The sequence below is a fragment of the Equus asinus genome, chromosome 16 (assembly GCF_041296235.1).
Source record: "Equus asinus isolate D_3611 breed Donkey chromosome 16, EquAss-T2T_v2, whole genome shotgun sequence".
Lineage (NCBI taxonomy): Eukaryota > Metazoa > Chordata > Mammalia > Perissodactyla > Equidae > Equus > Equus asinus.
Window position 1 is genome coordinate 17,992,361 of NC_091805.1, and position 27,486 is coordinate 18,019,846.

At 37.9% G+C, this 27,486-nt stretch overlaps 1 protein-coding gene across 4 annotated transcripts in view; it reads left to right on the top strand.

Annotated features, from left to right (window-relative positions):
- ADGRL2 (adhesion G protein-coupled receptor L2) overlaps positions 1-27,486 on the top strand; it is a 594,466-nt gene that overhangs the window by 319,216 nt on the left and 247,764 nt on the right. The window contains exon 1 of one of the 4 annotated variants that reach the window (XM_070486671.1): positions 7,453-7,619. The exons of 2 other annotated variants lie outside the window; for them this stretch is intronic. The gene's annotated coding sequence lies outside the window, so the exon portion shown is untranslated. Of the gene's footprint in view, positions 1-7,452; positions 7,620-27,486 lie in introns of those variants that run through there. One more of the 4 variants, XM_014859683.3, reaches the window with a different exon arrangement.

The window sequence follows — 27,486 nt, forward strand, 5'->3', positions numbered from 1 at the left end:
GTGAGGATAAACAAAACTTTGGCCAGAAACTCTGTAAGTACATGAGAATCTCTATTTTGTAGAAAAGAAATAATTTAAAAATAGAGAGTATTTTCATAGCTCATACCAATATGTTTGGGTAATGTCTACAGTGACTTTTCTTTTTTAGACTTTTGATTATCCATAGTTATGGAGGCTAAGGCAAAATGGCTTCCATATATATATTATAATCAAATTAGATAAAGTATTCTAAAAGTGTTTATATCCAATCTGCTGCCCAAAAAAGAGCTAATACTCGAATAACTTGAACCAGGTGGGATAACAGAGGTGCCAACCAATCTTCACCCAGCAGTGAGCAGTGCTGAATGATTCCTTTGATGTCAGGCTGTGGGATGCCAGACTTTTTTTTGAATTACTGTGAGATAGAAACAAAGAGGAGGAGAGTAAGTGAGATACAAATCAGCTTGTTGAAAAAGTGAGAATTGGCATTACTAATAATGTAAGTGATATTTCAGTTTCTATAGTGCGTTGTAATTTTCTAAGTATTTTATCTACGCAATGATTTGATCTTTCCACTATTCTCCGGAGGAAGATAGTGCAAGAATTATCAAGTCATTTTATAGAATAGAAAGTTAAAATCAGGGTTGTAGAGTGGTAAGAGGCATTTTTTTTTGGCCTAAATAATATTTAATAAAAATTAAATTAATTATCAATACTTTAAAAATTGGAGACCACATAAAAAACTGGATACCTGACACTGAGAAAAGTTGAAAGTTCTGGGACCACTGGATAACGCTGGGCCCGTATCCCCCAGCACAGCACACTTCCACTGCTTCCTGTTTCCTTATGCCCAGTCTCCTGGCTCATTAATCTTTACTTGCCTGGCCTTTTTCGGCATTTGATTTTTGCACCCCTGGTGTCAAAGGATTTTCATAAGGCCACACACTGAGATCATGACAGAGGCAGACCTAGAGTGCATTGCTACTGCTGCATTCTTTTATCATGAAATGTTCGCACTGGACTGGGTGACTAGCACATCCTTCTTTAGTCTCCTCCAAGAACACTCTCCTCCACTCAACTTCTCACAGTTGCCCAAGGGGTCATGTGCCCCCACATCCCCGTATGGTTGATGCTGTTCCTTAGGCTTTTCATACTGTCTGCTTGCCACTCCCCACTCTCTTGACTAAATCTTAATCCTAGCGCTCCACTCTAAGGTCCCTCGCTCTCTGCAGCCATCTCAGAGCCCACTTGCAGCTTCCCGCCTCTCCCCATGCCATCATTTATTCAGCCTCTCATTTATTCAATACGTGTCAGATGATTGAAAGGAAACAGAAGCCAGCTCTTTAGCCTGTGCTTGACTTACTCTTCTCCCCAGGTCAATGTTGGGATGAAAACATTACAGTTTCTTTCTCTATTTGAACTACGGGTCAGACTACTTAATGAAGATTTTGGGGAGAATGGCGTTGAGCCACATCTATCACAGGCAAGGTGGGCAAACTTTGGGCAACTTCTCTTTGAGGAGGTCCAACATGAAGCTTGCTGATTCAGTATTTTTGACTTATTTATTTATCAAAAATGCTCCTTTATTGAGGAGAGAAACTCATGTTTCTTTACCACTTTAGTTTAGTAAACAAAGAAAACATTAATTCAAAGTCTAGAGAAGGCAGTACTCTGCTTTTCCCCAGCAGGAGACAAATTGGTGCCTGGCAGGGAAAATTTTGTATCAACAAACGATGTAGAAAAGCTAAGGACTGGCCTAGTTATTGATTCATTCCACAAGAGTTCTTTAACACCTACTGGGACCTGACACTAAGCCAGGCCTTGGAGATAAGTAGATATGTAAATGAATAAGTGCAATGGATATTATGAGTGTATATAGGCATCTGTACAGGGCACAAGGAATATAAAGGGGACAGTGGTCAGTTCTGCCCAATGAAATCAAGAAAAGTTCCATAAATAAGTTGACCCTTGAGCTGAGTCCTAACAGACGCAGATATATTTTGCACTCATTTTGGATAGGATGTTAAGTACTGCTTAGCATTACAAAATAAATTAGGAAGACAGATTTCTCCTTCATGAGGTTATAGATCATGTGAAAAACACTTAAGAACATAGTGGGCACATAAAGAAAGCATGCAGTAAATGCAAAATAAATAAATAGTGATATAATTTCCAGATTCTACCTGAGTTTCAATCCTGGCTCAATTATTTGCTAATGGGGTGACCTTGGACAAGTTGCTTAACATCTCTGTGCCTCAGTTTTGTCCTCAGGTCTAAGGAGATGATAACATTATCTACTTCACAGAATTGTGATAGTAATCAATAAGACAACGTATGTGGAATGTTTAGTACAATACCTGGCACACAGTAGTAAAAAAGTTCGCCCTTAGAATTGTTATAATATAATTAGTATAAGCCCCTATAATATTTTTCTTTGAAATAGCCAGCATCAAAGAAAGGAACATATATTTCAAAGCACTTATTAATGAAAACTTAGATGATTAAAACAAAAAAGAAATCTCCTACCTAATATGCCTTGCATCATTTATGTTTCAGTTTTGCATTTTATTCTCACTCAGATAATGAAAGCAGACCGGGGCCCATAATTGCCTTTCTGCAACTAACTGTTCAGTATTCAGTTTCTTAAATTTTTCAGTGAGATTCATCTTCCAGCCATAATGCATTAGCATAATACTATTGTGTTGATGCTTCCAATACCGCATATTACCAAAGAGAACTATTCTGAGAAACAAATTTTTACTTTCAAACATAGAGTAAAATTGTGAACTTCAAATTTTCTGTTACATACACACATAAATACATACATACATCTCTTTTAATAATATAATATATAAATTATTTTATACTCTCCATCATTTTTATTAATAAACATGTTAAGAATATTAAGAATATTATAGGAATATTGAAAATAATATCATCAATATGTATATATAGAATGCTCTTCTCAAAAAAATAGTCTCAAAAAGCGTTTATTTCCTGCTAATTCTTTGGTATATTCCTATGAAATTCATATGAAACTGATTCTTTAGTCTTTTCTAGATAAACTAAAATAAGATTTAAAAAAATCTTTCACATTTGGGTGACTCTACATTCTCTTGATAACATACCTTTCTTTCATTCTATGCTTACCTACCAGAAATAATCTTAGGCCTTTCTATGTAGTAAAAATATATTCTATTCTATAAAAGAATTAATAAAGCTCTTTAAAATATAGTATAATAAAAGTACAATTAGGGAAAAGTCATATCAATAGAATATTATAGGAAGATAAAGGCTTTATTATTTTCTAATACCCACTCGAACTGGAATAATAAAAGTCACCAAATAGGGGCCGGCCTGGTGGCTGAGTGGTTAAGTTTGTGCGCTCCGCTGCGGCCGCCCAGGGTTTCACCGGTTCGGATCCTGGGCACCGACATGACACCGCTCATCAGGCCACGCTGAGGCAGCATCCCACATGCCACAACTAGAAGGACCCACAACTAAAAATACTCAACTTGTACCAGGGGGCTTTGGGGAGAAAAAGAAAAAAAAAAGTCACCAAATAGAAGCTGCTTCCTTTTCTAAAGATATTTTTCATTTTACAAGATTGGGATCATCTCCCATATGTTTATCTTGAAGAAAAGGACCCTGTCTTATATTATCGTTTCTGTGTCACCTCTTGGACCAGCACAGCCCTGAGGCAGCTATGCTTTGAGATTTCAGTGTGAGCAGCTTCAGAATTTCTCCCTCGCTGTATGGCTCTGTTGTGGTCTGGGCCTTTTGCCATGTTCTTGGGCAACACCTTAAACCACTACACTTTCCACATCTCTTTTCTTCTTCCCATGTCCAAGTCTTGTTTCCCAGACTGACAAACTGTTCATAATTTATTACAGAAAATTTTAGCCCTCTCTTTATCTAGTGCCACCCATCAGGCTATGTTCTGAAGAACCTTGACTTTCTCAGCCTGAGCGTCTCATCCAGATTTGTCTAGTCATTTTCCTTAATAAAAGAACCATTCATGTGTGATATAAGTGTTACTCCTCCGGAGAAGGCGAAAAATAGAGGGCTTTTTTCTTTTTTATAAAACAGGATTGCGAGGCTTTTTTCCCTCTCCACTATGTAGATATTTTTCAAGAAATATTTTTGAAGTGTGTTGTATAATTAAGACTTTGTGCAGAACAATTCAATCTTCACCTTACTTCCCTTTATGGGAAGTGAAGCCCAAGAAGGCGAGAGCTACATAAATATGTTCTAGAGCCTTCAGAAAAGAAAGAACTTCAGACGTGATCATGGAATCTCTGCCAATTATTTGTGAGGTATCATAGAGAATGGGACAGAGTTAATAAAACTGGAGATGAGTCAATGCTGACCTGATTTTAGAAAGGAAAGAGAGATTCTGAGAACTGCAAACCAATGAGTTTGACATCAGTCCTTAGCAAAATTTAGACAGAATTATTAAAGTAAAAGTGAGCATTTTGAGAGGACGGCAGTGACTATTAAGGATCAGTATGGGTTCACTAAGAACAAAGCAGCCCCAAGGAAACTAATCTACTTTTTACTCTTCAAAATAGAGTATAACTGAATTTTGGCAAGTTTTTTAATCAAAATACTCATACATTCCTAGAAGATAAATTCGAGCTAGTTTATAGTATTGTTAGGAAGTTTCCAAAAATGGCAGAATTATCTTTTTTCTTTTTTTTGAGGAAGATTAGCCCTGAGCTAACATCTGCTGCCAGTCCTCCTCTTTTTGCTGACGAAGACTGGCTCTGAGCTAACGTCTGTGCCCATCTTCCTCTACTTTATATGTGGGACGCCTACCACAGCATGGCTTGCCAAGCTGTGCCATGTCCACACCCGGGATCCAGACTGGCGAACCCTGGGCCACCGAAGTGAAATGTGCAAACTTAACAACTTCGCCACCAGGCCGGCCCAGAATTATCTCTTTAAGAATGATTAAGAATAAACTTTGGAGGCACAGGGCCTTGTGGGTTCAAATTGAAGCCTTGGAGCTTATAAGCTGTGTAAATTTGTGCAAATTGCATAAACTTTCTGAGCCTTAATCCCCTCAACTCTAACGAGGGATTAAAACTATGTCATAAATATGTTGTGCTTATTAAATGACACAGTGTCCACGAAGTGCTTTTTACCTTTCTTTAAATAAGTGCTCAATAAAAATGATAGGTGTTAGACTTTATTAGCTAAGGCTGATGGTCTGTTGTCGGTCTGAAGAGAGATCTCTGAGAGGTGCACTAGCACTTTTTTTTTGCCAGTAATTTGAAAGAAAACATCCTAATGATATTGGCAGTCTCCTTGCTATGCTGTGAGCTTTTTCAGTGAAGTGATCATATCTTCTTGCTTTTGGTGTCATCACTGCCTGATGTAGTGCCTGACCACCGCAGCCACTTAGATGTCATTTGAAGAATGACACAAGATAAAATACAGTAACGAAGACACCGAATAGCAAAATTGGGATTCAAAATTGCCACAAATAATTAGAACAATGGGCCGGTACCAAGGATGAGCTGTAGTACGGATGGATATAAGGTCCACATTTCCATCATCAATTGCAAAAAGAACAAGTGGCAAGAGATTCGATTAGACAGAATTTGGTATGAAAAAGACTTAGATATTTTACTTTTGTAAAAATTCAAGAACTAAGGATATGATAATGATGCCAACCCCTCCTCAGAGTGCATTTCCTGCCTTCATAAAATTCTAATTTATTAGAAATAGAGTCCAGAATCAGGGAGGCATCAGTACTCATATACTTTGCATAATTAGACCACATCTCAAGTGATGCATTCAGTTCTGATGCCACATTTAGGAGAGACATGGACAAACTGGAATCTATCCAATATGGTGAGAGGCCTTAAAAGCCATCTCATATTAGAATGATTAAAGGAATGTTCAGTCTGAAAAAAGAGTAGACTGAGGGGAAAATGATAGTCATTTTTCAAATAGTTGAATAACTTTCATGTGGAATAGGGATTAAATTTATCCTCAAAGCTTCAGAAAAAATTCATACCAAAGACTAGACAATTCAGGAAGATATTGGTCAAAATTAAGAAAGATCTATATTCAAAATGAGAATGGATTGTCTTAGACTTAGTAATGTATTCTTTTCAAAGTTACTTAATTTCAATTTGTTCAGCAAATGATTACCGTTCACATTTATGCGCAAACCTTGTGTAAGCCCTGTACAGGAACCAAGCCTTCGAGAGTTTGCAGGTTTGTTGATTTGTATCATTTAGAATGTCCACATATGCAGTTATAAATGTACCACCAAATGTTTACTTCGCAAAAATTTATTGAATATCATTGCCTGTCAATTTTGTGCTAGATGGTGGGCAAGTTGAAGAAAATGCAATATTATACATATAGGAAATTCCAGTTTTGGGTGGGTTATTGTTCAAACTTTGATTTTTGAGATTAAATCAATCCAAAAAAAGCCAGTTTGCTTGATTTAAATGTCACTGAGGAATCGAGGAGTCTGAGAAAATTAACATCTCACCACTTCCAGAGTACATTGATAAAGTAGGTAGAAATTGTAAGTCAAAGACATGCCATTTACATCTACTGAGCCCCATATTTTCCTGGCTTTGTTCTGATCATGCTATCCTTACAATGATGAACAAAACGGATAATTTTGGCATGTTTCTAAAATCTTGTCTTGCCACTTCCATACCTAAATTTTATTTACACATATGCCTAGAAAGAGATACGTAGTCAATCAACTTTTTTTAATGCTACCATCAATAAAAAAAAATTGAATGCCAGCTGTCTACTACTCCTTAAGGACTAAAAGATTCCCTTTTCTTAAGAAGTTACAGAACACCTCTCCTATTATCCTTTTCTCTTAAGAAGTAAAGGCATCATCACTAACAGATATATTTATTTGCTATCAGAAAATTTAAGAGCAAAGTGTACAACATATGCAGTGATGTTCGTTTTAATTATTTGGGGAGCTCCAATTTTCCTTGCCTTTTGTTTTGCTAGTGCTTGCTTTTAAAAAAAGAGGTTAAGATATAGTAATTCTCTATGTTTAAAAAAAGCTATATTTTTAAGGAATGGACATCAAAAAGGTTCTATTTTTGCTAAATGGCTCATTAGAAGAGGATGAGCTCTAAAAAGAAAACTAACAGAAAGCAGTAGACCTGCCTAGTCCTGCTCAGTGCAGGCCAATCCTGATTCAGCAAATAGGTATTTGCCAGTAGCAACGAGCATTGTGTACTGCAATGACAGTGCTGCTTAACTCGATACTGTTCCCACACCTCTGTTAGTCGGGCCCAGTGCGTGGGTAACTCATGAAGTCACTGGGTACCTGAGAGAAATATTGAAAGCAGTGGAGGTTATGAGGGTTTAGAGACAGGTGGAACTGGCTACATGATCACAGCCACGCCCACCTGTTAAAATGTACTTGGCAATGAAATTCATGCCAATATGACACCTGTCTGCAGAGGAAATTCATGACAAGACAGAAGGGCAGGCTTTGGATGACGATAATAGTGTTGTGACTGTGATCTCCCAAGAGGCCTCTCCGGGGAAGGCTCAATTCTCCCTTCTCACTTGTGTGCTGATTGGAATTTGAAGGGAGCTTGGTAACTGATCTTCTACGTGGACCCAGAAGTACTGCTGATAAGGTAAGGGCAATGATACCTCCTGGTTTGATCACTAGAGATAGATTATAAAGAGTTTCTCTACTCGATCTTCCCTTTCAAATGTAGATTACTGGGACAATCTTCTTGGCAGTGTACTTCAGGATCTTGAACTTGAGGGATAAAACTGCTGGGTGCCTGCTCTAAAAAGAGACACCCAGCCCCTGCAATAGCTGTCTGTGCAGTTTCTGTCTTAAAGGGATACAGAGAAACGAGGACGATGGTGAGCCGAGGTTGAGTGGTAAGGAATGATTTCAGAGGAATGTGTCAGAGCCACCCATTTCCTGGGGCCCTACATGATGACGTTTTTAGTAGCCACCTGTATTCGGAGATTTAAATTTATGAAAAGAAAATCGTAATGATATCTTAATTGCTATAAGCATGTCTTTTCAAAGGAATTGTCACGCAAACAGTTCCTTCAGAGGAACTGAGAAACCAAGGAGAGATGGCTTTACTGTAGGAGAGCTGAAGAAAGGCTTCTGCCCTACAAGTTAACGTTTGTGGATCTCTTTGGCAAATAACAGTCTCCATTTCAATACTGCTGTGTTTGATGAGGATTCAAAAAGTCTTAATCAAATCTAGCAGTCATTGCTGCTTCTTTCTCTCCTAATCTCCCTGATCTTGAATTATGAGATCCTTATCTGTGAAAATAAAACACCATTTGTTAGAGCCTTTTCAAAATTAAGACTAAAACCATCAAAACCAATTGTTTGTTAGCATCAAACAAACAAATTTTTTAAGTTTGATGAATTGTTTGTAAGCACTAATCAAGTGGGTGGAGTCATAAAAGAGGGGAGGGAACCAACTGGAACAATATATGTAATTTGTTTGCATTATTATTTGAGATAATTACAAAGCAAGCGTTCAAAAGCTGTTCTTTATCTGTATACCAGAAGAGGGGGGAACCAGGGAGGAGAGGAAAAGCACAAGAACACGCAGCCATTGTCAGCTGCAATCTAAAATATTGCTGGATTCACAACGGTTGAACACTAGCAGTACTGAGAATGCCAGGGACAGAAGTGTCACGTTGAATGTAGAGTGATGACTTCATAGGAAGGCAAAGCTGAGGATATGACCAGTTTGCAGTCACAGAGAAATCAGCTTTAATTAATTTGAGTGCCAGCTCTGTGTATAATTACACAGCATGAGAGTTTGCATGCAAATGCGGAAATGCTGATTGTTCAAATACTTGCACTTGCTCATTAATACGTTGGGACTAAGCAGGGCTGGCAAGCAGACAGGGTACAGCACACACGGTGCCTGCAGGCTAATTTGTATTATACTGTAGTTAGCAAACAGATTTCAGATGTTTCTCCTTTCTTTAAATAATAAGCACAAAAATATATGTGTCATTTTCATCTGTGACATACCTTGTTTTCTTCTTGATTAAAATAAAATGTTGGGGCCTTTTAAAAAACTGTTGAGGGTATACTAAGCATTGCTCTAACGCCAATTTATAACTATTTGAAGTCACCGCATCAAATGTTACTGCATTTATACCAGTTATAGGATATAGCTATTTGACATTTCATGTAATTATCCAAAATAGTCATTTTTTCATAATTTGTGACGCTATATTCAGAAAAGGTAAATGTATAGTAATTAAAACCGAGGAGGACTAAAGCAGTGGTCACAGTCCAATTGCCCACTTGTCTATCAAATCTAGTATCTTGAGTCCAGCATCAGCTTGGGGCCAGAGGCTTCAGGGAAAGGATTGAATTATTTGAGAAAGCATCTAATTCTACAATGTACTGAGGTGAGATTTTCTATTCTGGACCTCTGATTGTCTTAGCAGAGATCAGCTTCAACCAATTTCCCGACTTCCTTGACAATGCCCCAGGGAAAAATCTTCCTAAATCACAACCCTAGGAATATCTGATACTTTCTTCAGAAAATGGTATAAGAAAATAAGGAATTTGCCCAAGTCCCCCAAATCTGGTCCTACTACCAAGGCTATCCATTTCTTTGCCAATGTATTCCATGCATATTAAAGCATTTGAATTCTACAAATATTTACGAAGCACCTATTTCTGTTAGACACTGCAAGCAGAGGATACACAATAGTAAGCAAGATAGACGGTCCCTATGTTTGCCATCTGTTCTCTCTCAGGAGTTGTCGAAGGAACCGAACTTGGTTTACCTGGGAAATACATGCTGTTAGCAGTGACCACCTTGGAGAAGCCCTCATTGCAGAGTCATGAGTCTATGGCCTTCCATAGACACAGTTCTCAGGGCCTTTATAGGAGACTACTTCCCTCTCTGATATTTCTTCAACCCGATTCTTGTGTAAGATGAAGGGAGCTGCCTCTGCCCCAGGGTTGAATGGAAACTGTAAAGGACACATGACACCATCCATCAGGCAAGCCCAAAAGTTTTATAAGAACAGACTGAAGAGGAAGGCTGTCAATACCCCTCTCTGAAAGCCTATGTCTGTAAGAACAGTCATTTCTCAAGGAGAAAAAGTGGACACATCACGTAGATGGATACGGGAGACCTCACAGCATTTGGTCTGACCAAAATTAGGCAGCATCCACATAAGTATTCTCAGTGAGTTCAGTATATGACACGCTGAGGAGCACCAACTAAAGAGCATGAGCCTTCCTTCCTACAAAGTCTGTTCAAATGTTCTGCTGCCAAAGACTTCCTACAGATATAGGATATGTGTATGGACAAAGGAGGAAAGCAACAGTAAAAACACTCATACACACCACCTGGGCTCCCACTTCACTTTCAGAGTGGTCATAACCCTCCACCCTACATGTAGAAAACATACAAGAAGGAAGGAGGAAATCAAGGACAGTGAAAGAACTCAGGGGTATTTCCATGATGGCAAACATAGTGATTTGGAAACAGTGGATTTCAGGGGCTCACTATGAATTGCAAGTATGCTGAGCTCAACCAACTTTTCCTCATAGTTCTGCCGCAATCAGACACCCAAGATCAGAAAGCAAAAACAAAAATAAATTCTCCAACTATGTACGCATTAAGAAAATTCCATCTGGCTGGGACCAAAATATTAAAAAATATGTATGTGGAGATATTAGTATCTTTACCAAGAAGATCAAAACGTCTTAGAGGATGTTTTCTATAAGAAATGACTTCTAGTGTGAGGTTGTGGTGAGATATGAAAGGATTGATATTCCTGGATGATGTGAATAACATCATGAAACAATTACAGGGTAGGGAAGACAGAGAATAAATGTGTAGAGAAGAAAGAAGAGGATTTACCAGGGAGCTAGAAAGAGTTCAGGAAACCTGAGCAAGCTCTAGTCACGGACTTAAAGAAAGCTTGTACCCACTGAGGAAGCACAGCGCACCTGGTGACTCAGGATGGCCACCTGTGCTAATTATCAAAGAGCGAGAACCTAGATGGGCTGACAGCAGCTGACGATTCAGCAAGGATTAGGTCAACAAGAACTGTTTCCACAGGTTTGTGGGTGCCAAATACACATTTTAAGGGCATGAGAAAAATGAAAGTGAGAATAATTGGAGAGAGGGAATATGTGGAATACTTATTCAGAAAGTGAAGGGGAAGAAGTGAGGCAAAAACCATTTTTTTCAGGAAAGCAGAGATTTAACCAAGTTTGCACGAGAGAAAAGAGCTAGTGGGGCAAGAGCAACTGGGGGTTTAAAGGGAAATGTGTCCTCAATGGGGCAGAAGTTGGGGAGAGTCCAGGTAACTATAGAGATCTTTTTTTAATCTTGCTCCATGAAAGGAGAGGAAAAGAGATTGGTGACAGAGAAAATCTGAGATGGAGGTGAGGAAAGTCGTGAGAGTACGTGCCAGATATTCTGATCCTAGTGAAGATGCTGGGCATAGAAAAGGGTGGACGTGACACAGAGGGAAAAATGACTTTACTTTCTTACTGGAAAAAACAGGCAAAGCAAAATAATTTATGATGAAATTAAGTGAAGAAATGAGGGACAATGAAGAAGTGGAAACTGGTCATTGTAAAAGCTTCCCTTAGACGTTAATTTGTTCCAAGACAAAGTGAGTAATGGGACTGGACTGGTAATGACCTAAGAGTCTCGAAGTTTACCTTCTCCAATATCACTGTACCTGAAGTGGCTGTCTACAGTCGAGTACTCTTGTATTCTACACTGACAGGTGCTGTGGGGAAGACAACTGCGTGAGAAGTAAAGACAATTAATGCACCAAAGAGCTTAGTCACTAGGGGGAAAGCTACCATCTCTCTGGGGCTTCCCATCCCTCCTGCTCACTTGTGACCTTGCTAGTGACAGTAAATGAATTTCTTTAGCAGAGAAGAAAGCTGTATGGGGCTGTCTGGGTCTCCCTTTATCATAGTACTCCACCCTACCCCACCCCCACCATAACCCAGATTCCTTTTGGCTCCTATCCCCTGGGTTAGGCATCAAAAGCAGGGCAGCATCTCCTGAACACCAGGGTTAAATACAGTACTTACGTACCACTTGGCAAAGAGAGAGAAGGCTCCAAAGGGCTAACCCTCTGCTGAATATGCCTGGAATTACCACCAGCATTTTAGGACAGGTGTCTTCTCAGGCCTAGCTGGCTATTCCAGTTTTCCTGCCAGAAGACAGGAGCATAGCACATCAGTCATTGAGTGGCTGCCAAGGGACATGGTATCCCCTGGGAGTGGCAGGCCTGGGCGTGGTATAACAGGGGCACTGAGCATTCTGACATTTCTGGAGAGAATGGTGGTTCTGATATGTGGATGTCTGGGCCCCCAAGGATCAGGTGGCCCTCAGCAGGCAAAAGGGCAAGACGAAGATCATCTCAGGAGGCTTCCAGTCTGCCACTTGCTGCTTCTCTCAATTTCCTTTTTGTTTGGGCCTCTTTCTGTGCCTTCTGCTATCCTCTTCCCAACCTTTCCCAGATCCCAAATCTAAGGGTCCTGTTGACCAAGTAAAAGAGTTTGTAGCATGTAAAAAATAAGGAATGTTGAAGATGATATTCCACCCAAACCCAAAATCAAAGAGTTGTTGAGGGTTTACTTTATGTCAGTCGCTGCAGCCTATGTAGGGGATTTGAGGATAAACAGATCAGGCCCTTCACTTGTGGAGCTCACTATGAAATGGGAAGATAAACCTGTGAGACTGGAATGCCTGATGATATAGAGGCACGAAGAAGAGAAGTCTTCCTTCTGTAGGAAAAGAAAAATATTGGCAAAGCAAATGGCTGAAGCAAAGGCGTTTAGATACAGAAATGCAAATAAACATGAGAAAGCTGTGTTTCAGAGATTTTTCTGGCAGCAATATATAAAGTGGTTTGGATACAGAAGAGCCTAAAGAGCTTTTAGGAGGCTATTGGGATAGTCTATAGAAGAGAGGGGATGGAAATGAGGATAGAAACGGCAGCGATATCTCAGAGGAAGTATTGACATGGTTTGGCAAATTATTATGGAAACAAACAGGAAAGTTGCCATAGTTGACTGAGATTTCAAACCTTAGTGATGACATTGTTAAAAAAAAAAAAATAGGAAATATGAAGAGGAGATGGAAATGTGAGAGGGAAGATACTGAATTCAATTTGGATGCAATGAGTCTTTCCAGGTGCCGGAGCCTATCCTTGTAGAAAAGAGAAGCTTGCAGATGGGAAGCTGTATCCAGCATTCTGAGGAGATGACAGGGCCAAAGACAGAGCTGGGAGGGTGGGGGTTATCTGCAGACAATGCCAAAAGAGTAGATGAGGTTGTCAAAGAAGACAGAGAATAAGGAGAAAGGAGGGCTGAGGAACAAACTTTTGGATCCAATGTATGAAAAGCATGAAGAGGAAGGAGATTCTTACAGTCACATAGATAAAAACAAAACTGGGAATTCCACAGAGAGGAAGGGTGGAGAGTTTCTGGAAGGAGGGACTGGTCAGACAACAAGGAGGAGACACAGACAAGGAAGATGAAACATGAGAACAGTGGATGTCACAATTAGTCATTGATGACCTTCAGGAAAGAGGTTTCATTAAAATGATGGGAAGAGAAATCTTATTGCTAGGTGACGTTTTTACCAAATATCTCCAGTGTGTTTGAATATTGAAACTAAAGCAAAGCATTAAGCTTTCTAGGGATTTGCCCTTAAACTAAAGGAAGAGGGCATAAGGACTACCTCAAAGAAGGAGGCTAGTGGCGCCAGTTTAACTTGGTCTGCTGAGCCATTTTTCCCAACCAGAAGCCTGTCGTAATTCTGGTTTCTCTCAATCTCTTCCTGGTGTCAAGCGAAGGTGGGTGGCAGTCAATGGGAAAAAGTTGGTGATGTTCAAAGACAGCTAAGGCTGTAAAAGACAATCAGTCTCTTCCTACAATTCATGCTTAGGAATGAAAAGAATTTCCCCCTGAGAAAGTCATCTCTACTCCACCCACTGTCCCGGGCCTATTTTATCTTTCTGAGCACAGTTTACCCTCATAGACGTTTGTACAAATTTTTTGTCTTATGTGGTAAGCTCATTGAAAAAGGGCTTGATAACATCCCTTTCAAGGCAAGGTATCTTCTTCAGCTACTGGTGATTTTTAAAAGCTACATAATTCTCAATAGCTTTGCTATCCATGTAGCAAATTCAGGGAAGTCTGTCGCCATACTTTATTATGCTTAGTTTAAGAAACAGGCTAATCTAGAAAATCCTAAATAAATGTACATCTTTCCTCGCCTTTGCTTTGATGTAGCCACATGTTATAGTGCTCAGTGCTCAGAACTATCCAAAGCAACCTGATAACAAATAGTGCCATATTACCTGTGAATAGAAAATTATTTTGGGGCCAGCCCAGTGGTCAAGTGGTTAAGTTCAAACGCTCCACTTTGGCGGCACAGGGTTTTGCTGGTTCAGATCCTGGTTGCAGACGTGGCACAGCTCGTCAGGCCATGCTGAGGCGGCGTCCCACATAGCACAACCAGAAGGACCTGCAACTATGTACTGGGGGGGCTTTGGGATGAAGAAAAAGGAAAAAAAAAAAAAAAGATTGGCAACAGATGTTAGCTCAGGTGTCAATCTTTAAAAAAAAAATTATTTTTTGCCGTAACTAAATACGTTTTTTATGAGCCACCCAACTATATACAGATGCCTCTTCAGGTGTGCAGCTGAGATGTGGTATCTACATTGTAGGAAGAGAATATAATTATGTGTTTACCTGTTAGGTAATTTCTGTGTTACCAAAGAGTTATGTATGGGGAATATGAATTATTTGTGTGCCATATTAACATAGCACTCAATTGTACGTAATTCGTGTGCTTCTTTTCAAAATGTAAGTAGCTATTTGATATATCTGAGCTTTTTCTGTATCTTTTTTAGTTGGAAGAATATCTCCGTCTCTTATACAATTCTGCAGAATTTTTATTCGTCTATATATGTATACATGCACACACACACATGCACACACACACAAACACACATACTCTCTCAAACACTCAGGGAGGCACCTTCATAAACTTGCCCTGCATGGTTGTTGGTTTACCTGTCAGAGAAATTCATTGCTAAGAGAATGCCTTGCTTTATATGCTTACTAAATTTTTAAAAAATGTTTTTCATTATATTTATGCAAACGTAACTTGGCTAGCTCATAATTTACCAAATGCAAGCATTTGTCAGGGTTATTTCCAATCACTCAGAAAAATGTGCCTTTGTGTATTTTGATTATTTAAAGCAATTTTGTTTCCATTATGCATATATGCAGCCAGAGCAGCATGACTGTCTTGACTGAGGAAGTAGGAATGCTCTTAATTTTCATCCATGCATCTGCAGAAGTACTTTTGATTGTTTAACCAATGTACAGATAGTGATGTGGGCATAAATGGTTTTGCACACATTTATTTTCCTTGGCACTTCAGAAAAGAGGGCTAATGCAAAGGAAAATTACATATGTTGTTGTTTGCATTTAAATATAGATATACTCGATTGTAAGCTGAGGAAATGTTTAATATTTTGAAGCATAAAAATTAGGATGCATTCCTTATATAGAAATCTCTATCTTGTAACCACATCTTATTTATACATTAGCTAAACATCTGGGTTTTTTTTCCCTTTGGACTTGGGCAAGCTTTATACCAAACTCTGAAGTTCTCAGGGATCAAATAGTGTCATTCAAACTTGCTTACCTTGCCTTGAGGCAAATCAGCTTATTTGCTCATTAGATGAGTCCATTATTTTCCAAAGAGACAGGAAAGGGAAATAGAGCTGATCCAAGTCAAGGCATTAGAGACCACTATCTTGAATATGGTGTCACCATATACCTGTAGAATTGTTTCATTTTTTTTTTCTGGGCTACTATATTTCATTGAATCTAAGATGCTATCAACATGCCAATATTTTCTATTCTACAAAGAAAATGTAAAACTTTGCCAGTTAAACTAGAACATACCATTGACTGAACAACCTATCTCAGTTTCCGAAGTGTTAAAATGAGGGGGAAAAGACACCTTACAATGGATAAAATAGCATATATGGGATAATTAGGAAGCATGAGCTCTCTGATATAGTACGTTCACTACACCGGCGCAACTCAAAGGTGATCCTATCCTGGCAAGAGGTTTATTCTCTCTTTCATTCAGTGGGACTAAAAAAACCTACGATGTCTTCTAACCTGTTTCTACCTTTTCTCATTCATAGAGTTAGCAAGAAGCTATTTTCTCGTTTAAGAGAGTTGACATTGTCTTCTTTTTTTTTTAGCTTCATTGTAAGATATTTAAAGCGTACAATGTGGTGATTTGATATTCGTACATATTGTGAAAGGATTCATCCCATTGAGGTAACACATGCATCAACTCACATATTTACGCTTTCTGCAGGGTGGGAGAGGTGAGAAAAAGTTGACTTTGTCTTGGAGGAGGCAAAATAGTAGTAGAAAAAGAAAAAAAACCTTAGGGTTTAGGATTCTTTTTAAAGTTCTGACTTGGTTCTTGTTTCTGTGAGACTTCAGGCTACAAATTAATCTCACTGAGACTGCTTCCCTCTCACTCTGTCCCCTTGGAGCCCTGCTTTTCTGCCCATCAAAATTCCCCCTCCACACCACTCTGGGCCTAACAGGCATTCAGATGTTTGTTCCAGGAAACTGGAACAGAAGTGGCTACTGAATATTCCTTAAAACACAATGCTAAAGCAACATAAACAAGTCAACCAAAACTTGTGAAAATCTTCAAAAGGCGCTAAAACAATCCTATCCCAAACACATTGTTGTAAAATGTATAAATTGATAACTAAACAAGTAAATTCTTGGATTTGGCAGTCAGATAATGGACTTTAAGAGAAATAAGCCATTACCCTGTCTCCCCATCACCACCGATACCTCACCCGGTGCCTGGTAAATAGTATCTGCCCAAGAGATATCCTTGAATGATTTAATTAAGTGATTAATTATGACCAAAAAATCTCTTTCCTTATCTCAGTTTTAGAGAGAAGCATTATGAGGCAAGAAACAATGGGAAGAAAAAAAAATTAAATTGCATTTTCAATGATTCCTTACATATTACATATCAAGATCTTTTCTATTATAGTCTAAGATTCTTCTGGCACCATATGTAATATTCAGTTACTTATCACCCACCCATCTATTAAATAAACATGCATGAAGCATCTAGTGAATACCGAGCACCCTGGATAGAAAGGTGAACTGCATTGCCCTCCACAGCAGTGGTTCCTCAACTTTTTGATCTCAGGACCCTTTTGCATTCTCAAAACTTATTGAGGATCCCAAAAGCTTTTGTTTATTTGTTTCATATCTCTCAATATTTATCACATTAAAATCAAAACTGAAAAAAATGTTTAATATTCATTAATTTAATTAAAAATTGCAATAATAAAGCCATTGCAGATTACCATAAAAGCACATTTTTATGAAAAATGATGTATTTTTTGCAAATATCCTTAACGTCTGAGTCAAGAAAGGACAGCCGAATTCTCATATCTATTTCTGTATCAGTCTATTGCAATATATCGTTTTGTTTGAAGTGTATAAGGAAAATCAGCCTGGCACAGATATTAGTTGAAAAAAGGAGGAATATTTTGATAGCCTTTTCAAATCAATGTGATATTCTTCTTTGATACTAAACCAAATTTTGACAAATAAGAGTTTATTAAAGGTTACTTGCAGAGTAAAACCTGAAACCATATGAAAGAAATTTTTAAAATCTGCTGCATTAAAATACATTAATTTGTCTCATATGTTGAATAGATCTTTTACCTATGCATTACTTGCGTGATTTTGTAACATGATGCACTGGTCATTTGGAAAATATTGTTCCACTGAATTATGCAGATTTCCCAAATGTCAACATATTTCATAAAACATCTTTTTTTTTAATTTTTATTTATTTATTTTTTTCCTTTTTCTCCCCAAAGCCCCCCAGTACATAGCTGTATATTCTTCGTTGTGGTATGTGGGACGCTGCCTCAGCGTGGTGTGATGAGCAGTGCCATGTCCGCGCCCAGGATTCAAACCAACGAAACACTGGGCCGCCTGCAGCGGAGTGCGCGAACTTAACCACTCGGCCACGGGGCCAGCCCCTCATAAAACATCTTTTTAAATCACCACTGCTGGGGTCAGCCGGGTGGTGCAGCGGTTAAGTACGCACGTTCTGCTTCTCAGTCGCCCGGGGTTCGCTGGTTTGGATCTTGGGTGCGGAGATGGCACTGCTTGACAAGCCAATGCTGGGGTAGGCATCCCACATATAAAGTAGAGAAAGATGGGCACGGATGTTAGCTCAAGGCCAGGCTTCCTCAGCAAAAAAGAGGAGGCTTGGCAGTAGTTAGCTCAGGGCTAATCTTCCTCAAAAAAAAAAAAAAAAAAAAAAATCACCACTGCTAATATCACCAGCAAGCTTATCAGAAAAGTCTTTACTATTGGGACATTGTCAAGCTCACGGTGGCAGATACAAATTGTTCTTTAGTTTATAATTTTTGCTTGAATGTTTGAATTTCATCATTGGCGATAAATACCATTTTATTGTTTTCCTTGAAGTGACTTGCTTGCTTTCATTCATCTTTTGAAAAATATCTGTGAAATATTCAAGTCTGAATAACCATAATTTGTCTGTTAGTTGCCTTTTAAAGTAAAAATCGTATTCCATGAAAAGAGCAGCTTGAAACATTGACCTCACAAGTGTTTTCCTCGAGACAATCATACCTCAGTAAACGGCAGCGGTGCTTTCTACATGCATCCCCTTTTGTCACACAGGATATTAAAAATGTGTATTCAGAGATTTGAATTTTATAAAATGAATACTAATTTTCATTGTGTTTTAAAGAACATTCTTAATTGAAAATTGGTATGTTATTTTTTGTTGGTTCTTTGCTTTGTGTTGTTTTTATTTTTGTTTTGCTGCAAGGGTGAGGTGATTAAGAATACAGTGACCACAGTACTGCAATACGGCTTGGTGCTACTGCCTTAATTCAAGGTGTTAGCATTTTATACAGCAATGCTTTTCCATCATCAGTGCAAATGCCAATAGAGTGAAAAAGATAAATAATGTCTTCAAATTATTTTGAAAATAGATTTGACGTTGCAAACTCCCCTAAAAGGGTCTCAGAGACGCTGAGGGGTCTACTTATTTCACTCTGAGCACTGCCACTGTAGAGATTCAAAGGTTATAAGGAGCAGATAGGCAAAGGAACAGAAATTTTCTGTGGTTTGTAATAAGTACAGTGATAGAGGAAAGCACTGGGTCTTTTAGGAACATTTCCCAAAAGGGTATACGTCTGCGTGGGATCCTGAAGGACACCTAAGTGTCAGCCAAGTCAAGAATGAAGTCTTTGGCTGATTAAATCCTGTACCACAGAATATTATTTCTGTTTTCATTTTACTAATGCTTTTTCTAAAGTCTAAAGAGATCTCAACCATATGGTTCCTATATGGCAATTGGATTCCAGAAAACATGTATGCCAGTCAAGTGAGGTCATTAATAAGCTATTACCACTCAAGGTTGAGTTACTATGGGAATTTGGAAGAGAGAACCTGGACAGTTGCATGAGATTCTGTGTTGTACTGCACAGACATTTTTATGTGGTAAGCCAGATGTCATCTATTTTATGTGCCTTTGGGCTGTGTGTCCCAACAGAAATAAATTCAAACCGGCCCCTGTCACTGTGACCTGGCTGGATATCACTAACCATTTTAAGTAACACTGAAAGAATGTAAAATAACTGACATGGACTGAATTCCTGATATGTGACTTACTGACCTTCCACACATTAGCACATTTAATTGTCAAACTATTTGATAGGTATTTATAGTATCCCCATTTTTAAGACCTGAAGACTGAGGTTCAGGGATATTAAGTAGTATGCCAAAGGTCACTAAGTGCATAAAATGCAGCAGTTGCTTCTAAGCCAGCTGTATCTAATTGGGAAGTCTCTGGTCTTTCTCAAACTGAGGCGTCTGTAGCCGGGGAGCAGGCATAGGTTTTTCAGGAGGAAGAGAAGCCCCAGGGCACACCCTGCCCATGGGGCCGAAGCACCAACTAACCTGGGTGGTAGATTCTTAAAATATTTTTAAATTCAAAACAAAAACAGATATATAACGAAATAAAATGGAAACCACTTGAATTTTTAAGAATCAGATGGAGACTACAAGGAAACGTCCTCTCAGAAGAAGAGAATCTGGGATTTTCCCACTGTCCCAGAGTCAGAGTTCATCCTCCTCTGCATCAAGGGCACTTCTGAGACGCACTCTGAGACATTCATTCTTATATCAAACATACCAATGTGTTTTCCCCAGTAGCCGACCAAATGCCGTCCACTTAGTGTTCAAAGCAGTCGAACAGTGCTAGGAAAGTGCTCATAATTCCTGATTGTTACAGGTACAAGGCAAATTTCAAAGCATCTTCCACATATGTGACATCAGTGTGTACCAGAAAAGATGGGGTTAGAAAGAGAGAAGCAATTAACTCTGATATTTACAAACAGCCACTAATGGCAAATGATAATGATTATGAGAACGAATGTGACAAAAACTCTATTTTTTGTGTATCTACCATGTGCTGAGCACTGTGCATGAATTCATCATCTTAAGTAAACTGCACAACAATCTCATAAGGTGATCTTATTATCCCCATTTGTGTATGTACCCGGGCATAATACTATTGCATTCATGTTATCCCAACAAGTCTATGAGCTATTATTATCCATATGCTGCTGACGACAAAATTGGTCTCAGAGTGGATAAGTAATTGCCCAGGTTTACACAGTAAGTAAATGATGGAAGTATGCACAGACATCAGTGGGCTTGTCTCAAAAGCCTCAGATCTTTGCATACCATGCTGCCTTGATATTAGATAGAGATAACTATATAATTTTTGTCTAAACTTCGACACATTTGAGATAAAAAGGGATGCTATTAATAACTGTGCCAGAGCAAGAGACATAAATTGGAATTGCCCAGACAATGAGGGGTAAATGGTTACCTTATTATTAGGCAAAGATAGGGCCTATGTGGTATTCAACTTCTTAAAAATAAATATATTTAGATATTTCTTTGTTTTAAAATCTTTACTAATCATTTTACCTTAAGCAAATTTTTATAATTTAAGAGGAAATATCTTTTGTATGTTCGGTATTCAAGATAAAATTTTTACCTAGCAATTTAAAAAATGACAATAGAGTAAAAAACATGCATCCTTTTTGATACATTTTTATACACAATGAAACAGAAGTCAGGCGTAAAACTCTAAAGAGGATAAAGAAGATTTAGAAAACCCTAATTCAGTATTAGAAGTTAATGACTGTGGTCCTTGCTGTGTTCTGAAATGTTATAACTTACTGATTGAGTGGAGAAAATTCTGAGAGGGATGTTGCATACTTGAGTGTTTTCCTATTTTGGAAATAATCCTGTAACAATAACTCGAGACAGTTTTATATAATTGTGGCAGGTAGCTACTCCACCTTGATCCAAGTACAGGTTTGGGCATGTTTTTTTCCCTTCCTTTTATAGCTACCTCTATCATAGGTATAAGTCTTAATTTCTTCCCAGTAAAAGAAGAATAGCTTATAATTTCTTTCGTTTCTTTTTCTTTGATGCAAGAGTTCTCTCCTCCCAGTTTTTAACCTGCTTTGTTCAGTCTTTTTTTTTCTGCTCTCATTTTTTTTCTGTAAATTTCTTTTTTCAGTAGATTTACATAAAGTTAAGTGGCTTAAGCTGTTTGTAATATTATTTTGGGGTTTTACTGCTTCTTGCTTTGGCTGCTCCTGATCATATCCAGATTTATCTTCTAGAGGAAGTTAATTTAGTAAAAAAAATTTTTTTGGTTAAATAATTACTACAAACTTTCCACCAAACAGGCCACTCAAAAGTGTAGATTTGTTCACAAACAGATGGGTTTTTTTTTTCTTTTTTTAATTCTAAAGAGACATACATATATTCTTGAGTGATACAGTATGCACCAGCTTTGAACAAACATTTTCTCCACCAGACCTTAGGTCTGAACAAGACAAAGAACAACTCGAATAGTGTAGTTTAGCACTAGCAGATTTTGCTCTGTGTGTGTGTGCACTTCTTGTAAATTTTTGTGCTTAAAGTAGCCTTTCAACCTTTTTAAATCATCTTTATGAATCTTTTCAGCTGGCTGGACATAAGAAAAGAAGGCTTTTCTCTTGAATGACTACGAGAGTTATGTTAAGCGTAGAGTAAGAATGTGCTGAGCACTTAATGCGACATGACATGCATGGGACTCCCCACAAGCTTGCCTTCAAAAGGATGAGACAGAGACAAATATAGACCTGCATACATGTCAAATTGCCAAGAGCTGGGGGAAATATCTCTTATCCCCCCTGCTTTCTTTTTCATTGTCTCTTCATGAGACCAAGGGCACAAAACATAATGAGGAACAGAAGTCAAAGGAAGCAGAGTTCTTCGGTCCACTGTACGCATTAGTAGAACTGGTATTATAATTAATAGTTGAGGTTTTGAGGCCAACCAGATCAAGGAAGGCAAGGCAGCCTGGTCCCACAGGCACCTCTAAACCTGGCAATGCTAAAGTTAGGGAGGGTTTGTTTCTTCCCTTCACTTATAGCAACCACTGCTAGGACATCCAGAGCACCCACAGAATCATAATTGCTCAAGGTACCGAAATATGTGATATCACTTCATATAAAAATGGGACATGAGCAAAGAGAAGAAATATGCAAGTGATAAGAAGGGAAGAAAGAAAGGCATTTATGCTCTCGTATCTTATACTAATGACCTTCACCCTTCATCTCTAACACAGTTAGATCTTAAAAGTTTATTCCTAGTCTTAAAGAAAGTACCTTGGAACAGTTCATATTCCTGAATATGGCAGGCAGTCTGCTAAGGGAAGAGCAAGGCCCCTGGAGGCAGAAAGATCTGTGTTGGATCAGTTCTGCTATAGACTTTGCACAACCTGAAGCAAGTTTTTAGATTATTTGAGCTCCATTTCCTCATCTGTAAAATGTTTAGAGTATTACTTACTCCACGGTGTCGTGAGTGCTGAACGAGTTCCTACACCCAAAGCATCCAGAACAGGGCCAGACATGAGTGTGTGCTCATTCATTGGCTATTGCTATTGTCATTGAAAATATAATTGTATTTCCAGAAACTACATTTTGTTACTGTCAGAATCATATAGGAATCTGTATCTGAGGAATAACAAACTGAGGAATCTCCATCTTCTCTGCCCTGGGTGGTCAACATTTTTGAAGAAAATCTCTCACACGGAAATTACAGCAGTCCAACCAACTGTGATTCGGCTAGGTCATACAAAAATCCACACACCACCACAACCACCACCAACACAACTAGAATCTAAGACCTAGGTTAAACCAGGTTAAAAACCGTCAAAAGCAGCATAAAAGGATAAAGCCACAAAATCAACGTGGGGGATTGAAGGGTGTGCAAAATGGGTGAAAGGGGTCAAAAGGTACAAATTTCCAGTTATAAAATAACTATCACGGGGATGTAATGTACCGCACGATGACGATGGTTAATAATACTGTATTGCATATTTGAAAGCTCCTAAGAGAGTAGATCTTAAAAGTTCTCGTTAAGGAAAAAAAAAGTTAGAGCTATGTATGGTGACAGAAGTTAACTAGGCTTTTTGGGGTGATCATTTCTTGTTATATACAAATATTGAATCATTATGTTATGCACCTGAAACTAATATCGTGTTATACGTCTATTATATCTCAATTAAAAAAAAACAACGTATAGCCCGAAAGGTATGTATTTTGGTGATGGTGGTGGTTGTCATGGGAAAGACTGAAGGGAAAGACAGTGTTTAAGTGATTAAGAATGCGGGACATAGGTTCATATCCAATTCCACTACATAGCATTTGATCTTTAAAAAAATAGAGTGTTACATGTTTTTGATCCTCAGTCTTCTCATCTGTAAAATGGGGACATTAATAGACCTACTTCATTAGATTGTTGTGATGCTTATATGGGATAATGTGTGTAAAGCAATAAGTACAAACCTGAGTAAGCACTCAATATTGTTATTAGTACCTGTGGGCCTTTTGTTTCTGTTTAGAATTGGTTGGTCACATTTTCTCCATTTTTTCAACCCCATTTGTTTCTCTAAGTCATCAGGGCTTCTCAAAACAAAGTCCTGGAGTATCTGCTTCTAGAACACTTGAGTGCATTTGAGGGCTCCATGAGAGTGAAGCATTCTAGAATGTAAGTAATGAGCCATTCATAAGTGATTCTCCACATAGATCCACAGGAACCCAAGGCTGGGCTTCTCTCCTTTGGGAAGAGGCACCACATGGCTCCCAAAAGGCCACGTACAAGTCAAAGGACATACATGGTGTTTAACATTTCACCATCAAAATTCATCTATCAGTGAGACTCAGTTCATATGACTAATCTTGTTTGATTTGGCAATGAAGTGAAATGTCAATAGGCTTCCTATTTTGACTGAAATTATTAAATACACCAAAGGGAATATTGCATGTGTGTTAGTCATCCCAGAGTAAAGATGCGCATACTTTCCTGAAAAGTTCAACTATACTAATGGGATAATGGATCACCAGAATATTTTATATTTGAAATGCATACTTTGTTCACATTCTTGCCTCACTTGGAGAATTGTGTCATTGTTGCCAAAGTCTTGGGTTTCCTTTACCCCATGCCTGGATTCTCCATTGACACTAATGGGAATTTCACCTTCAAGCACAAGACAGTATATGGAAGTCAAATGACAAAAGCAGAAGGTAAAGAATACATTTTATACATTGTGCTACAGAATTTCTTGACTGTTTCTGTTATAGTCGTTGACTATTGCTAAGAACCATTTGGAAATCCAAAAACATATTGTCTCTAGAGGCTAGTCTTTTGAAAACACACTTTTACCCATACATGTCATCACAAATTATATAAAAGAAAATTACAGATCAGTCTACATAATTTTAATTTTGCGTTTGGTTAATTACAAAAGCATATGCCTCTGGCACTGCCATTACTCTATAAGGTATGCTTGCTTCTTTTTTCAGTCTGAAGGAATGGCATTTTTGGAGAAAAAATTTGTCAATATTTTCTTAAGGAAATATAATGCAAAATTTGCCACTTACTGAAATTTAAAGTGTGATGAACTCTTTGTAGTTTGTGTTCACACATTAACAATAACCTGTAGAGCTGTGAGCTACTAGAATATAACACTAAAAAAGAAAACCTATGTGGAAGAAGAAATGCAAAGCCCATTTTTATGAGTGACCAAACGTCAAAAACGTATTAAAGCGGTTTACAGGCTACCCTGTTCATTATTTTGCTGACTTAGAAACCTTGAAGTGTTTTCTACCCATTTCATTATCTGCAAAAGTATGAACTGTAATGGAATTTACATGAAAATCCTGCTACAGTGTGAGGACTTCACTGTGTAGTCAGCTTTGCCTGCTAATCCAATCTTCCCCAATGCAGTTGGTACGGCAGTTGCCAAACTCAAACAGCAGGATCTCTTTTGTAAAGAAAAGTATGAAGTTGAGCTGTAAAATGAGCACAAGTATTTTTCTATTACTCTGGATGCTTCCTCTTGCTGAGTTTACATGAGAAGTCTAGCAGGAGGTGTTATTAAATAGCCTCAGAAATTAGCCCCCAAATAATTATCTTGGTTTAGCTATGGAAAAAGACGCGAGAGGCTTAATGAAAAGAACATTTAAATTTTTGTGATTGAATATCTGTTGGACACCTCTGTAGTTATTAACCCTTGTGGGCAGGATTTCGGATTTTTTATTATTTTTAATTGAATTGTTTTTGGAAAACTGCAGATTAAAAACAGTTTTCTCCCCTATGATCGTCAGAGATCCCAGGCAAACTGTGTAATAATGGGTTCTTTAAAAGTTTGGTTTAAACCTCGCTGTGTGGCAAGGAATATACCATTGTTCAACATAAACTTGGATTTTCATATTACAATAGATTTATAAGAATACTAAGTAAGAAAGAACATCTCCAGTCATATAGTCCACCACCTTCCTTACAATCATCATCTTCCAATACACACAGCTTTCTTTGCATTTAGTAGTTAATTTGCCATGAATTAAAGCTTCCTATGGATTCCTTAAGAGAATATTCCAAAAGTTCCTAATTTGTTTGTTGTTGTTTTTCATTTTCCCCTATACATTTCTCAGTTGTGCTTCTTTTCTTGTGGTCTTTTACCATTCCAAATAATTTCTCTGTCTCTATAGTATTCGCTATTTTTAAATATTTGTTGGCTCTTATCATGTCAAATCTTAAAAGTTACTTAGTCAGTTGCTTTAATCTTCCCTTTCAGGCCCCCTCGCAACCTCATCTCCCTAGTCACTTCATCATTTTTTTTTTTTTCCTCTTAACTCTCTCCAATCTTCCACATATTTCTGGAATTGAGTTTATCCAAACTGAATGCACTTTTCCAGGTGCATCATATATCATTCCTTGGGTCTGGGATGTGATGGTTCTTTGTATACAGCCCAAATGCAGTGGAGTTTGTCTTTTTTTCCTGATCGCTGTCAGCATGTTGACTCAGAGTGTTCTTTGAACATCTCCCACTGATTCCTGAGGGAGCCTTTCTGAAAATGGGCTATCTTCTACCTGGTTAGTCTATTTAAAGAATGTGATATGAAAGAAAATATGATTTTGTGAACTGTATTAGAAAACATTTCCAATTACCCCTCCCACCCCCTGCGGTTTTTAGAAACACATCTATTTTTGTTGGCATCTTCATTTTTGTTAACTATATTTTATTATGAAAATGGAATGGAAGCATATACAAGCAAATTGCTGCTAAGGCTATCAGAGAGAAAGTGGAGAACTCAACTTGACTTATGGCAGAATGATTTTCCTAGCTGTATTACAGATGTTTAAAAAAAATAAACTTGAAAAGGTCTGCACTGAAATTAAAACATTCTTTATTTAATTTTAACAAGCGACATTTTCTTCACCTATTCATCCAATTCTTTTTAGCTGATTTTCTAACCTTCAAAGCAGTTGATAGTAAGTACAAAATTGGGGGTGAGAAACAAGAGAAGAAGATAAAATTAAACATGATACACCAAAATTTTAGTAATAAGTTATATGAATTTCTTTCTATGTCATCATAAGGAGTACTACTCAATCTAAAAAGACTATACAGTATTAAATAGAAGTAGGATCCACCAAAATCAGCCATAAGACACTCCAAGCAGTATAACAAAAGATCATATAACACCCATGCATCAATAAAGCAAATCTGGAGAATGTATGAGCCAAGGAATATGGGAAAAAAATTTATTGTCTTCCCTAAGTTTTATATATTAACTTAAATATATATCATATTCATAGATTCTAAGAGGCTATCAATTGTAAGAACTCACTGCCACTCATTTGGTAACAGCTTTTCAGAAAATAAACTACACCAAATTTACACCGCAATTTCTTTTTGCTAAATGATAATAGCGTACATTTATCTATATAATTACATATTACTCTTGTCTTTG